The sequence below is a fragment of the Ischnura elegans genome, chromosome 13, assembly GCF_921293095.1.
Source record: "Ischnura elegans chromosome 13, ioIscEleg1.1, whole genome shotgun sequence".
Classification (NCBI taxonomy): Eukaryota; Metazoa; Arthropoda; class Insecta; order Odonata; family Coenagrionidae; genus Ischnura; species Ischnura elegans.
In genome coordinates this window covers 4,823,735-4,838,712 of record NC_060258.1, presented here as the reverse complement: position 1 = coordinate 4,838,712, position 14,978 = coordinate 4,823,735, and the positions used below count along the sequence as shown (strand labels likewise).

General features: G+C 37.5%; 1 long non-coding RNA gene across 1 annotated transcript; it reads right to left on the bottom strand.

Moving 5' to 3' along the window:
- Positions 1 to 805: 805 nt before the first annotated feature.
- Positions 806 to 13,850, bottom strand: LOC124170347. The gene is made up of 3 exons (XR_006867443.1): positions 13,730 to 13,850; positions 11,056 to 11,186; positions 806 to 1,329 (listed from the first exon to the last, which is right to left on the bottom strand). It is a non-coding gene; the product is annotated as an uncharacterized LOC124170347 (long non-coding RNA).
- Positions 13,851 to 14,978: the final 1,128 nt, after the last annotated feature.

The following is a 14,978-nucleotide window of genomic DNA, read 5'->3' as shown; positions in this document are numbered from 1 at the left end:
TGGAGGAGAACTTCTTGTACTTTTAATCTGTTAATAATTACTTCTTATGTACCAACTTCATCTTAAATTTTGACCAGTCAATTATATTCTTGTAACGTCACCAGCATGGAATAAATTATTATTATTTCCAATTTTCATTACTGAGGAACCATAACTTTCATAGTTATTGTGATTCCAACCCTTTTAGTCGCCTCTTACGACAAGCAGGGATACTGCGGGGGTATTCTCGAATCCCGTCTCCGCAGGGAATGCTTTCCTAAACAGCTACTATTAAATACTTGTTACACTGAAGAGTACTTCTCATGTTTTTTTTTAAATAATGATGTGTAAACAGCCTAGGTCTTTGATTGTGAAACTTGGAAAAAAAATAATATGAAGTTGCTAATTCACAATCAACATTTTTATTACAACTGAAAGTAACGTTGCACATGAATTGCATATATTCTCTTCCAGAGTTAGGAGAAGTGTGACTGCAACTTAGAGGTAAATTTACTGTATTCCAGTACATGCAGATTGTACAAAAATTAACGATTTAAGGAAACTCACTTGATGGCTCACTGTGGTGCAAGTACAGAGAATATACACTTTCACAATCAAAGACCATGACATGATCACATCAACAACCTAATTTAAATGACATTCTACAAAATAATAAAATTCTTAACTGTATACCTTGAAATTTCTGGGGTAATACTTACTGAAAGTTACTTTGGTAAAAGTCATCAAGTAAAATCAAATAGTTGATATACATGTAAATATTACAACACAGTTACAAGCAATATAAGGTTAATAAAATTCTTTTGCATGAGCAGAAACAAAGGAGAGATTAATATTTATTTACCATAATCAATCGAAATTTTGTCAACAACATTTACCAATGGTTGTTTCACATTTTTTAGTGATTCGGGTAAAGCAGTTCAAATTCAGGCCACTTTATTTCTTTCAACAGCTATTTCATTCGTTGCTTTCCTATTCCCGAGGTGAGATTTGATAGGTAAGATACTTTAACAGTGAAATGCACAGGTGGACACCATGGGTTTCACCTCTTGATGCTTAGTTGTGTGCAGGGCAGATCCGGACTGCTTTCTTGCCATTAAAACCAGTCTCTTCTGTGCCTGGATTAAGATGAATGTCTCATACTTAAGTACTTCTAGGTTAACATCCATACATCACTTCAGCATCATCACAGCCTTGAGGTGAGCCTCTGGGACTCTTGAGGCATGGCTCTCTTCAGAGTATCCAAATGTTATTTGGATTGACAGAGGGAAGAGATTTCCTGTTGTCCTAGTTCGCCTCTGCTCTGCCCTTTATATATCTTAAGAAATCCATCTGGAACAGTCAAGTAAAGAATACCTACATGAGAATAATTGGAAAAAAAACTGGATAAACTTAAAAAATGCTGCATAAAATTATATGTATTGGAAATGAAGATTAAGATAATAATACCAATTAAGCATATTAGGAAATTTAATATTTTTAAATTGCGGGTATACCACAGTTTTAAGAAGCTAAGACCCTAGAGGCAATTCCACAGCTGGCACTGATGAGACTACATAACCACTAACCACTTCTAGCCATTGCCTAGAGATGTTACAGTATTTTGCAGCCTCTTATTAATGGGAGCCTAATGCATGTAATAAAAAAATTAAAAATCATAACAGCGACAAATATATTTATTTTTTATTTTAGCATAGCAAATGTATCATTACATGACATACTGCCAGTGAGTGCTGTAGTGAAAAGCATATGGCATCATGTATCAAAGCATGGGCTTTCGAAGGAGGATTGTTGGAGTACACTAGTATAGCCTATCTACCTAGCCTATCATTTCAGAAATTTTTAACACAGGATTGTGGGGCTCTGTTGTCACATGGATGGGTGGAAGATTCTTCTTCAATCTTTGATTTCCGGTTTCTGTGTTATGGTGATTCTTAACAAGAAAAGTATTTTTTAGGGGAATGGAGCCTTTTTAGGAGGGGTCTTGAGCTATGGTGACATTAGGGCATCCATGGTTGGGGTACCTGCCAGTTGGTGAAACTGAAGGGATCTGCAGGCATGTACCCAGTTCAATTGAATTTTTAGATATAATGCACTCATGTTCAAAAGCCTCAAGTGGTAAATTCATCTCCTTATTTTCAACTCTAATATGTTTACCTGTTGTATGTGTCACCCACCAAAATGTTTTACCAAATGAATTAAATTTTTGTTGAATTTTATGCATTTGTTTGTTCATGACTGGTTGATAATTCATAGTATTGTCTCTCACTTACGTGGGGATAGTCTCTTTTAATATTTCTCTGTTTTAATTCATCAATAATGTATGCATGGTACTAAGGTACTATGTACAGTCGGATACAAAAGTATTGCACAAATGGAGCGGCGCCACTTTCGCCGCAGTTTGGAAATCGAGTTTCGGCATTTTCTATTACATCAGTGGGAGGAAAATTTGAACAACTTTACCACCTCCCGTACTATTTTTATAACAACATCGTTAAAGGGAAATGTATGCCGGATATGTGCAATGTTTAAGACCAAATAATTTATGCAGCTTCTGATAGATAATACATCTACGTCCAGAACGTCAATTTACCTTCTCTCGTAAGTTGGCCGATCCGTCGAAGTATATTGTCTTACATTTAACGCTGAAGCTTTTCGATCAGCGATAGCGAACATAACATACATATAAAATATCCGCCGCAATATCACAGTAAATAATGCCAGTGAGTGTTTAAAATCAGCTTGGTTTAGTGACACTAGAAGACTGGTTCATTCCTTCTCTGACAAAGCTCGTAATAAATTTGCTTCGCAGTCAACGAGTGGGATGGACTAGTGGCTAAGGAGAAGACTTACCACGGCAGCAATCCCAAGTCATCAGTTCGAATCTCTACGGTTCAATTTTTTTTCAGTGGCATAGTATAGTAGTAACATTTTTTTCCACTCTAACTCATATTAACTTAATTAAACACTGCTGTCGTTTTAAAATTTTGAATAGAGAAAATTCTCTTTTTGCTTTCCGCGGATATCATTATACGTTTTTACCGAAATATCAGTGCACCAATAATATGGAAAATATTTCAGTCAGGTAAACCGCTCCATCAAGTCCTTTTTCGTATCACCCGAATATTTTATCGTTTTCAATAATATGTAGATACTCACGAGACCCGCTTAATTGATGGGGCCGGGTCGGAGTAAACTTGGAAGGTTGGCACATGAACCAACCTGCATCCGTTACCTTCGCGGCGAGCCGACGAGGACGGACACGGACGCGACTGAGCAACTGAACCTGGAGTCAAACTCCAGGAGCAAGTGCCCAATCAAAATTAAGATTAGCGGATGGAATGTATTGAGGCCCCACAGACGTTGGGCTGTCTGTGTGTTTTCTTTCGGACTCCGTGGCGAGGTTTTTCCTATGATTGGATTCATATTTGGACTCACCATTTACCTCTCATCACTACGTGGTTCCCTGGCCGAGTGGGTCTATACTGTGCGCTGTAATTTCGAGAGAATCCTTCGAAGGATCGAGTCCGACGAAATCAAACTTTTTTCATTTTTTAAAAGATGTATTCTTAATATGAACATGATCTATGCAGGTGACTCAAGAAAAATTGTGCAGTGAATTTTTAAGTAAAGTAATCTAACTGAATGTTGTCTCCTAAGTAGTTCACATTGCGAAATCCATGAAGTAAATTTACGAGAAGTAATTCCCGGTAAATAACGATAATTCCAAAGCGCCTACTCCACAAAAAGCGATTTTATCTAAATAAATTAGCCCATTTTAGAGTTATACACTCATTTATACACATTAGAGAACAAAAGAACCAACCGAAAGGCAAAAAAAAGTGACATTAATTTTGCCGCAATTTATTGTCATAGCGTTATAAATAAGAGTGCTAAAATGGAGTAAATATTTCAGGACGCAGACATAGTCATAGGAACAGAGAGTTAACTTACGAAGGATATAAGCGACAGCAAAGTTTTCCCTCCAGTATATAAGATCAACAATTGCGATCGACGCGATGGGATAGGTGGCGGAGTTTTCCATCAGTTAAAATACACAGCGCCTTAACTTGTATTGAAATAGATAGTTTTTGGTGCACAATTAATCAACGAAATAATATTATTTTCCAAGTAGGAAATCAAGTATCTGCATTTAGTTTTTCAATGCCACGTCTATATTTTGGATTCTTACACTCTAAACCCTAAATCAAGGAATATATAAATCTCCGAAATCTTAGTAAAAGCACTAATAAATTACTTACTTGCACAAGTAGTTGACAAGCTCACTAGAGGAAATAAAAATTAGATCATTAATCAGCGAGTCATCCTAAGTTGATGAAAAAAAATCGATTTCATAGACGGTATACGTGATCACATAGTAAATGATTTAGCCTGAAAAATTGGAATAGATTCATCTGTAAAACCAAAACGGAATATTTAATTTCGGGCATTTTTTGGGGTAGAAGTAAAGGCTACAAGTGTAGTGAAGTATCTAGGAGTTACGATGTATTCGAACCTATTGCTGGGAACACACAAAAAAATATTTTTTAAGAGCCCTGAAGAAGGTAGCAGTCGTCAAGCGTATTGAGAGAAGATTTTCGGACGATAAATTAAAAGACAGGTTCTCTAACGCAATCGTCTGACCATATCTTAAATATGCAACGAGGATATGGGATGTGGTGCAGAAAGACTTAATTGTTTAACTTAATAAAACACAAAGGAAAGCTGTGAGATTAGTCAAAAACTACCACGGGTGATCAGAAAGCCTTACATATATTGTGATGGTACACTCCCGGTTGCCGTGCACCGTCGAACTGGGATCACGATCCGAGTTCTTAATTTTTCGTAGGTTCTGGGGCTCGCGGTCAAGATGGAAACTCATGGCATTGAATGCAATGGGACAGCAAGAGGATGAATGACCTCGTACACAGTGAATGACTGTCATACAAAAATTTATTCAGAGAAAATAAAACGAACACTTTTGTCCTTAAACACTAATGAGGGATGAAAGGTGATGCTGACTTGGGTGAGACATCAATGATACACTTGCAAAAAAGAAAAACGAAGCAAATATACCAGACACAAAAAGAAAGAAATCTTAAATCTAATAAATGAGGGATGAGATGACTATTGTGGTAAATGAACAAAAATGGACAAAAATAACACTGAATATCTCAATGATTGCTATGACACGGGCACTCGTTATCTTGCTCGAGTTGCGACAAAAACCACTACACTTCAAAGGCAATTATGGGTAATGTTCGTTGTTCTACTTTCAAATGTTACACGCTCCACGTTCCGTTCAATCAAAAATGAGTCTGACGTCAACCAGATGGGATGACGTGAACGGGAGAATAGTGATACAATTTAAAATGATCTTTAGACCGAGAAAGAGCGACGTGAGTTTATGTCAGAAACCACATGGTTATTAGGATGACACACGTGCACACTGGGGACTTTCTTCGTTATTAGGGCGCGTGGGCTGGCTGGAGCGGGGGGAGGATCGGGATTATTTCCCCGTCCCGGGAGAGGGTTTAGAGTACTTAAGTGTCAAAGACGGCGATTCCGAATCCTGGTCGTCGGGTCACGATGCGTCGATCGCGGGGAACCACGTCCCGCGAATCCTTGGACGATGTCGTGATGTCCTGACAAAAAAACGAGGACACTTTTCTTGTGCCTCGCTGTACTCCACGCTCTCCTCTCCGGCACGCCTTTCCCCTGGTCGCATTGTCCGACCTCCAGAATGCCGTGGCCCTCGACTGCCGCGGCCCCGTCTTATTGCCCCACCTCGGCACTGTCACAGCTGACCTCCGTCCTCTCTAGCGGATCAACCACCGCTTTCTCAGGAATCGACCACCGCTCTCACCGGAATCGACCCGAGTTCCCACAATACTGGGCCTTATATACCCATTACACAACAAAAGACATGCTAAATGCTAGCAGACGACAGTATATAAAAAAAGAAGGTCGCTCATCACTTGCTGTTGCCGCGCGCCAACATGAATCGGGAAAAAAGACGCGGACGCAGAACGCGCCGTGACGAGGCTTTTCGTCACAATATGTTTAGAGCATTAGGTTAGGAGCCGCTAGAGACCCGGAGACTAAGAGCGAAGCTTATATTGCTTGAGCAAATGAGAATGAATATCTTTAACAGTGACACGGAGAACATGATATTAGAACGCCACTACATTTCCGCGCCCGACAGAAAAAACAAATTCAGAGAGGTATTTTGCCGAACAGATAGGTGTGGGAATTCGTTTTTCATCTGAGCGGGAAAGGCATTTTTATATGAAAGCGGCTGGTGTTCTAATACTTCCCGCCGTTCGCCTATTAAGGCGGCTTAATGGGTATTAATAGCAATATTAGAAGGTGTATTAAAAGATGAAGATATACTGTTAATATAATAAGCTAATAGCTAAAATTGATACATCCATATCTTCAAATTAATTAATAATGCTCACCAGTGATTAGATGTGATGCATTTAGGTGGGATAAATTTGCCAGCCGTGGTGTTTCTCTCAAGTTGCCATGAATGAAATCCGAAGACAAGGGCAATAGATTTCCCAATAGATATCTATATTTTCGTATGATTACTTAAAAGTTATTTTAAAGTTGGAAAAATGGATTATATTCATTCGGTATTATATGAAAAGTACTTATAGTGGTCGTTTAAGTAAAAGAGTTAAAATAAAAATTTTTTTTTATACCTGTCACTATAATCAAATTAGAGTCATTAATTGAATACCTTTCTTCGTCTAAAAATTCACTGCACAATTTTTCTTGAGTCACGAGTCGATTATTTTTTCATCAACTTAGGATGACTCGCTGATTAATGATCTAATTTTTATTTCCTCTAGTGAGCTTGTCAACTACTTGTGCAAGTAAGTAATTTATTAGTGCTTTTACTAAGATTTCGGAGATTTATATATTCCTTGATTTAGGGTTTAGAGTGTAAGAATCCAAAATATAGACGTGGCATTGAAAAACTAAATGCAGATACTTGATTTCCTACTTGGAAAATAATATTATTTCGTTGATTAATTGTGCACCAAATACTATCTATTTCAATACAAGTTAAGGCGCTGTGTATTTTAACTGATGGAAAACTCCGCCACCTATCCCATCGCGTCGATCGCAATTGTTGATCTTATATACTGGAGGGAAAACTTTGCTGTCGCTTATATCCTTCGTAAGTTAACTCTCTGTTCCTATGACTATGTCTGCGTCCTGAAATATTTACTCCATTTTAGCACTCTTATTTATAACGCTATGACAATAAATTGCGACAAAATTAATGTCACTTTTTTTTGCCTTTCGGTTGGTTCTTTTGTTCTCTAATGTGTATAAATGAGTGTATAACTCTAAAATGGGCTAATTTATTTAGATAAAATCGCTTTTTGTGGAGTAGGCGCTTTGGAATTATCGTTATTTACCGGGAATTACTTCTCGTAAATTTACTTCATGGATTTCGCAATGTGAACTACTTAGGAGACAACATTCAGTTAGATTACTTTACTTAAAAATTCACTGCACAATTTTTCTTGAGTCACCTGCATAGATCATGTTCATATTAAGAATACATCTTTTAAAAAATGAAAAAAGTTTGATTTCGTCGGACTCGATCCTTCGAAGGATTCTCTCGAAATTACAGCGCACAGTATAGACCCACTCGGCCAGGGAACCACGTAGTGATGAGAGGTAAATGGTGAGTCCAAATATGAATCCAATCATAGGAAAAACCTCGCCACGGAGTCCGAAAGAAAACACACAGACAGCCCAACGTCTGTGGGGCCTCAATACATTCCATCCGCTAATCTTAATTTTGATTGGGCACTTGCTCCTGGAGTTTGACTCCAGGTTCAGTTGCTCAGTCGCGTCCGTGTCCGTCCTCGTCGGCTCGCCGCGAAGGTAACGGATGCAGGTTGGTTCATGTGCCAACCTTCCAAGTTTACTCCGACCCGGCCCCATCAATTAAGCGGGTCTCGTGAGTATCTACATATTATTGAAAACGATAAAATATTCGGGTGATACGAAAAAGGACTTGATGGAGCGGTTTACCTGACTGAAATATTTTCCATATTATTGGTGCACTGATATTTCGGTAAAAACGTATAATGATATCCGCGGAAAGCAAAAAGAGAATTTTCTCTATTCAAAATTTTAAAACGACAGCAGTGTTTAATTAAGTTAATATGAGTTAGAGTGGAAAAAAATGTTACTACTATACTATGCCACTGAAAAAAAATTGAACCGTAGAGATTCGAACTGATGACTTGGGATTGCTGCCGTGGTAAGTCTTCTCCTTAGCCACTAGTCCATCCCACTCGTTGACTGCGAAGCAAATTTATTACGAGCTTTGTCAGAGAAGGAATGAACCAGTCTTCTAGTGTCACTAAACCAAGCTGATTTTAAACACTCACTGGCATTATTTACTGTGATATTGCGGCGGATATTTTATATGTATGTTATGTTCGCTATCGCTGATCGAAAAGCTTCAGCGTTAAATGTAAGACAATATACTTCGACGGATCGGCCAACTTACGAGAGAAGGTAAATTGACGTTCTGGACGTAGATGTATTATCTATCAGAAGCTGCATAAATTATTTGGTCTTAAACATTGCACATATCCGGCATACATTTCCCTTTAACGATGTTGTTATAAAAATAGTACGGGAGGTGGTAAAGTTGTTCAAATTTTCCTCCCACTGATGTAATAGAAAATGCCGAAACTCGATTTCCAAACTGCGGCGAAAGTGGCGCCGCTCCATTTGTGCAATACTTTTGTATCCGACTGTACATAGTACCTTAGTACCATGCATACATTATTGATGAATTAAAACAGAGAAATATTAAAAGAGACTATCCCCACGTAAGTGAGAGACAATACTATGAATTATCAACCAGTCATGAACAAACAAATGCATAAAATTCAACAAAAATTTAATTCATTTGGTAAAACATTTTGGTGGGTCACACATACAACAGGTAAACATATTAGAGTTGAAAATAAGGAGATGAATTTACCACTTGAGGCTTTTGAACATGAGTGCATTATATCTAAAAATTCAATTGAACTGGGTACATGCCTGCAGATCCCTTCAGTTTCACCAACTGGCAGGTACCCCAACCATGGATGCCCTAATGTCACCATAGCTCAAGACCCCTCCTAAAAAGGCTCCATTCCCCTAAAAAATACTTTTCTTGTTAAGAATCACCATAACACAGAAACCGGAAATCAAAGATTGAAGAAGAATCTTCCACCCATCCATGTGACAACAGAGCCCCACAATCCTGTGTTAAAAATTTCTTAAATGATAGGCTAGGTAGATAGGCTATACTAGTGTACTCCAACAATCCTCCTTCGAAAGCCCATGCATTGATACATGATGCCATATGCTTTTCACTACAGCACTCACTGGCAGTATGTCATGTAATGATACATTTGCTATGCTAAAATAAAAAATAAATATATTTGTCGCTGTTATGATTTTTAATTTTTTTTATTACATGCATTAGGCTCCCATTAATAAGAGGCTGCAAAATACTGTAACATCTCTAGGCAATGGCTAGAAGTGGTGGAACAGTATTACAATGCATTTATTCAAGAATTAAAAACTTCTTTCTCTCATACACCAGCTATTGAAATTGAGAGCGGCTTCATATGATACAATGGGTTTAATTGAACTGCTGCTGCATGCAAATTAAATTATAATTTAGAGACTTCTACAATGCTTTCAATGCCATTTACTCATTAAATCCCATATGTTTTCACTGTCTTTGATAAAGAAACAGCTATGGTGACATTGACCAAAAACGAAACACCGTGGAGATGGAAAATGTTTTTAAGAATCATAATGTACAGTAATTTCCATCACATCCTTAGTTAAAATAACAACATAATGAAATGCAAATGCTTAATTGGTATAACGATGAGTTATGGAAGGAAAATAAAATCATTTTAATGTAAGCTTTTAAAAATTGGTATGAAAATAATGGTATGGGGTACAGGTCGCTTAGTGACCTAATTTTTTGAAGCACACTTTCATTGCTTAATAAACGAATATATTTTATTCCTGAATCAATGTATTAAAATGAAGTAATTCTAAATGTTTATGATTCCAAATACAATGAACACAATGAAGCCAAAATATTTCCTCTAGCTTCGAAGTAAATCAGCAGTTATTCAATGGTTAATAAGTTTCGAAAATATTGTGAGCACTGCCATTGCATGTGTTTATGGTACTTCATGTTGCAAAACCCTATGTAATAAACATATATAGTTTAAAAAAATGTTGTTTCACTTCCCTCAACTACCAACAACACATGTTACCACCTATTCCCTGGTTATTCCACATTACCTATCGAGGTTACCAGGCAAATGTTTCTTGATCTTATCCAGGGAAATACCGCAACGGAAAAGAAACCCCCTTTTACAGGCTTATTATGAAACTGTTAAAAACAATGTGTTTTTACTCCTCCGTAAAATATTTATGAGAAAGCTCATGCCTTCCTGGTTAAGGTGGATAATGTCCGGCCCCCTGCAGTCTCTGCATCCCATCCAGCTATAAATTACGGAGGTTATGTATGTAAGAACATATGCCCAATAGGTGAAGATATAGCATATATATAAATATATTAGTACGACATTTGTGAGCTTAAAATTCAAAATACCCCTCCCTCACCCTACAATCCCAAAGAAAAGGTGTGATGACGTCAATCACCTGAAATCCACAAAAGAGATTTGAAATCGCAAGAATGGGAAATCAGCAGAAAGGGAAATTAAATCACCAGAATGAATATCATGTTAATGCATGAACGCAATGGCAACTGTAAGAAGAATGAGTTATTGACATAATATGAATAAAGTGAGTGAAAACATTGTCTTACTCTCCCTTTTTAGTGTCCATCAGTTGATGGCTACTAAATGATGCTGATGAATAATGTTTCCCCATTGAGCTGGAGTCAGTGATCGTGCTTAACAGAACCACCCTCAATGTCAAGCAATGAATCCTGAGAAGTATCCGATGGATATTACTCATCAGCTGTTGAAATCTTACCTCCCTCCTCAAGTCATTGGATCCTATTGATAATATCATTGGAGAATAAAAGCATCCAACATCCAGCAAAACTCTCCGCAATTCCGTCATTCTCTGGCCCGATACGCAAAGTCCAACGGCAGCAGGACAACCTATGAGCAAATGAAGCATTTAGTAAAGAAAACAAGTTGCATTAAGGATTCATTACAAAGAGAAAAAATTCTCCTGCCTCTCTCAAGGCGGTTCCCCAGAAGAGACACCAACCACACAAAATGGCTGTCTCCCACCATTATGTGCCCATATATCTCGGGTCTATCCATGGAGAATCCAAATCACTCACACGTGGAACACTAGCGAACGACTATGAAAAGGCAAGTGTGGCCACGATAGGCAGGGTGAAGGTCAGCCAAACAACTCCCCCTTCCATGCCTCATAAAAACACACCAACAATGTACTCGGTTGAAAATCAGGACAACCTCTGTCTCTCATCTCCCGATTGGCATAACTAGCTACTCTTAAGTTGAAACAGGCAACCGGAGAGAAATAAAAATGTTAGCAACCTCTGCATTATTTCCAATGTCACAAGCACATCGGTGGCAAAATGCTAAATGTGAAAACACGTATGGTGACGCTGAATGTAAAATGAACACTGTGAATGTGCGTAAAATGTTTTTAAAAATCAAGGAATCCAATTATATGCCCATACTTCATATTGAGTGACAAATTGAGGAAATATTTAAATCACAGGAAGGAAACATGGAATAGCAAAATGGCAATTCATGGAACACATTGCTAATTTGTAAAATAACAATAAAATCCATGCAAAACAACTTTTATAGTAAGTATATAAACTAGGTTAAGTAACATTGCTTGCCGCAAAGCACCTTTACATAGTTGATAGTAAAGATATCGTGTGACTAATTCAATATAATAAAAAGATATCGCTTTCAGTGCATTTAACCTTTTCTCAACTAAAGACGACAATATATGTGTGAACATTTCTTGACCCAGGAGACGAAAGCCGAATATTTTCTTTGGAGGATTTCTTATGCAAATAAATGAACGCCAAACAATTACGTTTCCTAGCTCACCCCCTTTTACATAGGGGTTCCTGGAGAGGGCATAAGCCCTCAGATGTGAAGCCATGCCTCACGGTACTCTTTGAGCATTTAGCCATCATGTCCTGCCCAGCTTCGTCAATTTGCCATAAGGCTGCATGTTAAGAAAATATTGAGTTTTTCTGAAACCAGTGGCTTCACCTTGCATTCTTTAGACAAATGCATCCTTTAGACAAATTAAATGCAAAAACAATGACTTTCTACCTGTGATTTAAAGGAGATTTTAGGGTTGCAACTCTGCCTACATACTGAAATTCAGTTTTTTCCAGGTTTTCATGGTTTTTGCAGGTTTTCACAGTCTCATTGTCATCAAATTCAGTCTGTTAATAAGCCAACAATAAAACAATCACCAGCCGTATATCAACTAAAAATTAACATGCGCGACAGATGCCATGAATGTAAACGCAGCAATGAAAAGTGATATCTGTTATGACATCACCTATTGTTTGTAAAATTCAGGAAGGCCCAACCCAACTGCGGTCTTGCCCAGACACTGAATACCATAGCCTCTTCTAACCCTTAAGCAGTGACGTGCAATTCTTGTTACACTACCAGTGACGTGTGGAGACCGCAATGAATCAAAAGTACATAAAATATTGCTATGCCATTTTTATTGTTTTGTTTAATTTTTCTTTGAATGCTTAACTATTTTAAAAATTATATTAAAATTCTTTCACTCCCAATACGAACCAATTTGTCATAAAAATTGTGATTTGAAGCAGGATCAAAAAACTGAAACCAAAAACACTTGAGTAATAATTATTATATTTTTGTATCAATATTTTGCCAGATTCAAAAAAGGCCTCAAATGCTCAAGTTGGAAGGCTAAGTAGCAAGTAGTCATGAAATTTATCCGGCGTATTCCTTTTTGTTGCATTCTTAGAAGTGATTCTCACAGACTGCTAATCGAGTTGAATTGCAAATTTACAGAAATTAATAAAAGGAACGTTAAATTTTAAGAGTGGGATGTCCTTGTTTTGCAAAAATATGAAGATAACGAGAATTATAGATACATATTTTGAAATCTTAATTTTGAAAATATTCATAATTTTAGAAATGCAGCAGTCTCTCAGACCGCACGTCACCGGTTAAGGGTTAATATGCTTATGCCCTTAGGACCTTCTTCCATCTGGACACTGGAAGTCCTTTTTTAATTCCTTGCCAAGAGATTGTTTTTTGCGCACATTGTTATCACCACACAGTAACCAAATTTCCCTTAACCATTTCAAATTCAATAGGGAATTGAACATGTAACTTATTTTAACATAAGTATAAATTATTGTGAATCGTACATAATATTTCTATTTAAAACAGTGCAATAATTTGATGGTGGACTCATGGGCTAGAGGGTCTAGTACAGTGCCTGGGGTAATAGCCCGGCACCCCATTGAGTTGAGTCCCAAATCAGAGGGAAGCAAACACAAGAGAAGTGTACTCCTCTCAAAATTACACCTCAATAGAGAGAGATTAAAAATATTCTAATGCTATGTGTAGAATGGAAAACATTTTTCTTTGGCAGAAAGAGTTAAGTATGCCACCTTCACCTTGGAGTTTGCCTTAATCAATAACTCACTGACCAGAGGATCTTGCTCAACTCCAGCATCAAGCAGCTGTTTTTCTGTGACCTTTACCCTCCAATCATAACTATAGCTGGAAGGTGGAGCGTTACTCGAGACAATCGGGATTCTGAAAACACAGTAGTCCTCATAGATCATAGATACTGTTTTACCTCAGCTTGTCCAGAGAGACAGAACAGACGCATCTCGGGAAGCCATCTGACTGCACAACCTACAAATCAAGAGGAGGGAAATCTTTCATACTAATAATAGGTCCAATGAAATCATTTCTTCAAATTCTCTTCAGTCGGAATTTCGATCATTGAAAAACGATGCCGATTCATGAAAGTCAATCGATAGTCAAAGTATGGCTTGATTAGGGCTGAAGTACGTGAAAAAATTCCTTTCAGTTTAGGGCCCCACAGCGACAATATCTCTAGTTTTGTCTAACAATTACACCTCGACAATTACCATATTTCTAAATGCATTATAGAAATAAACAAGAAAACAACTTACTTCAATTTGAAATAAGTCACATATCACTCAAGAAGTTTTTCAAGGATGGCCAAGACAGTGGAGCAATAAACATATCCCTCTTGTTAGTTTTTCACCTCCATTGAATACGTAGGGGTCAAATGTCACAGAATCTTTCACGGAAATATCATGACAATTACAATGATAGACAAAAGGCTTTAAAAGTTGTTCTAAGGTACAGCGCTGTCCACATATCATTACCCTACATAAACTAACAAAGTTACACATTGACCTTATTGGGTGTCTCAAAAGCTGTTTGATGTATTTTTCAAGTATTTTCATGAAGGCACCCTTACCTCAGCAACAATGTAACCCATTTGGGAAACTTCAGCTGCATGTCTCACCACCTCGATTGGTCACCTTGGTCACCTCGATTCAGAATCTCGCGCAAGTAACGCGGGGTTGGCTGAGCGTGACATCAGAGGCCAGTAAACAATAGGTTTATGTGGTGCCAGTAGACTATTTGTCTCAGTTTTATTAAAACATATGCATCTCTTAATACAATTTATTTTTTACTATCTTAATTCCAACATCAGTATTGTGAAATATTTATCCTGAATAATTGACTGATTTAAAGAATGTATGCAAACTGGAAGATGCAGCACCATCTTGACAAATAGCACTTATTACTTTATCATCCTCCTCATCCATGGCGATTTACACAGTATAAGCTTATTGTTCTCACTTAATTTTCTGGTGACCTTAGCCTCAAAAGTGCAAACGTTCAAATTTAATA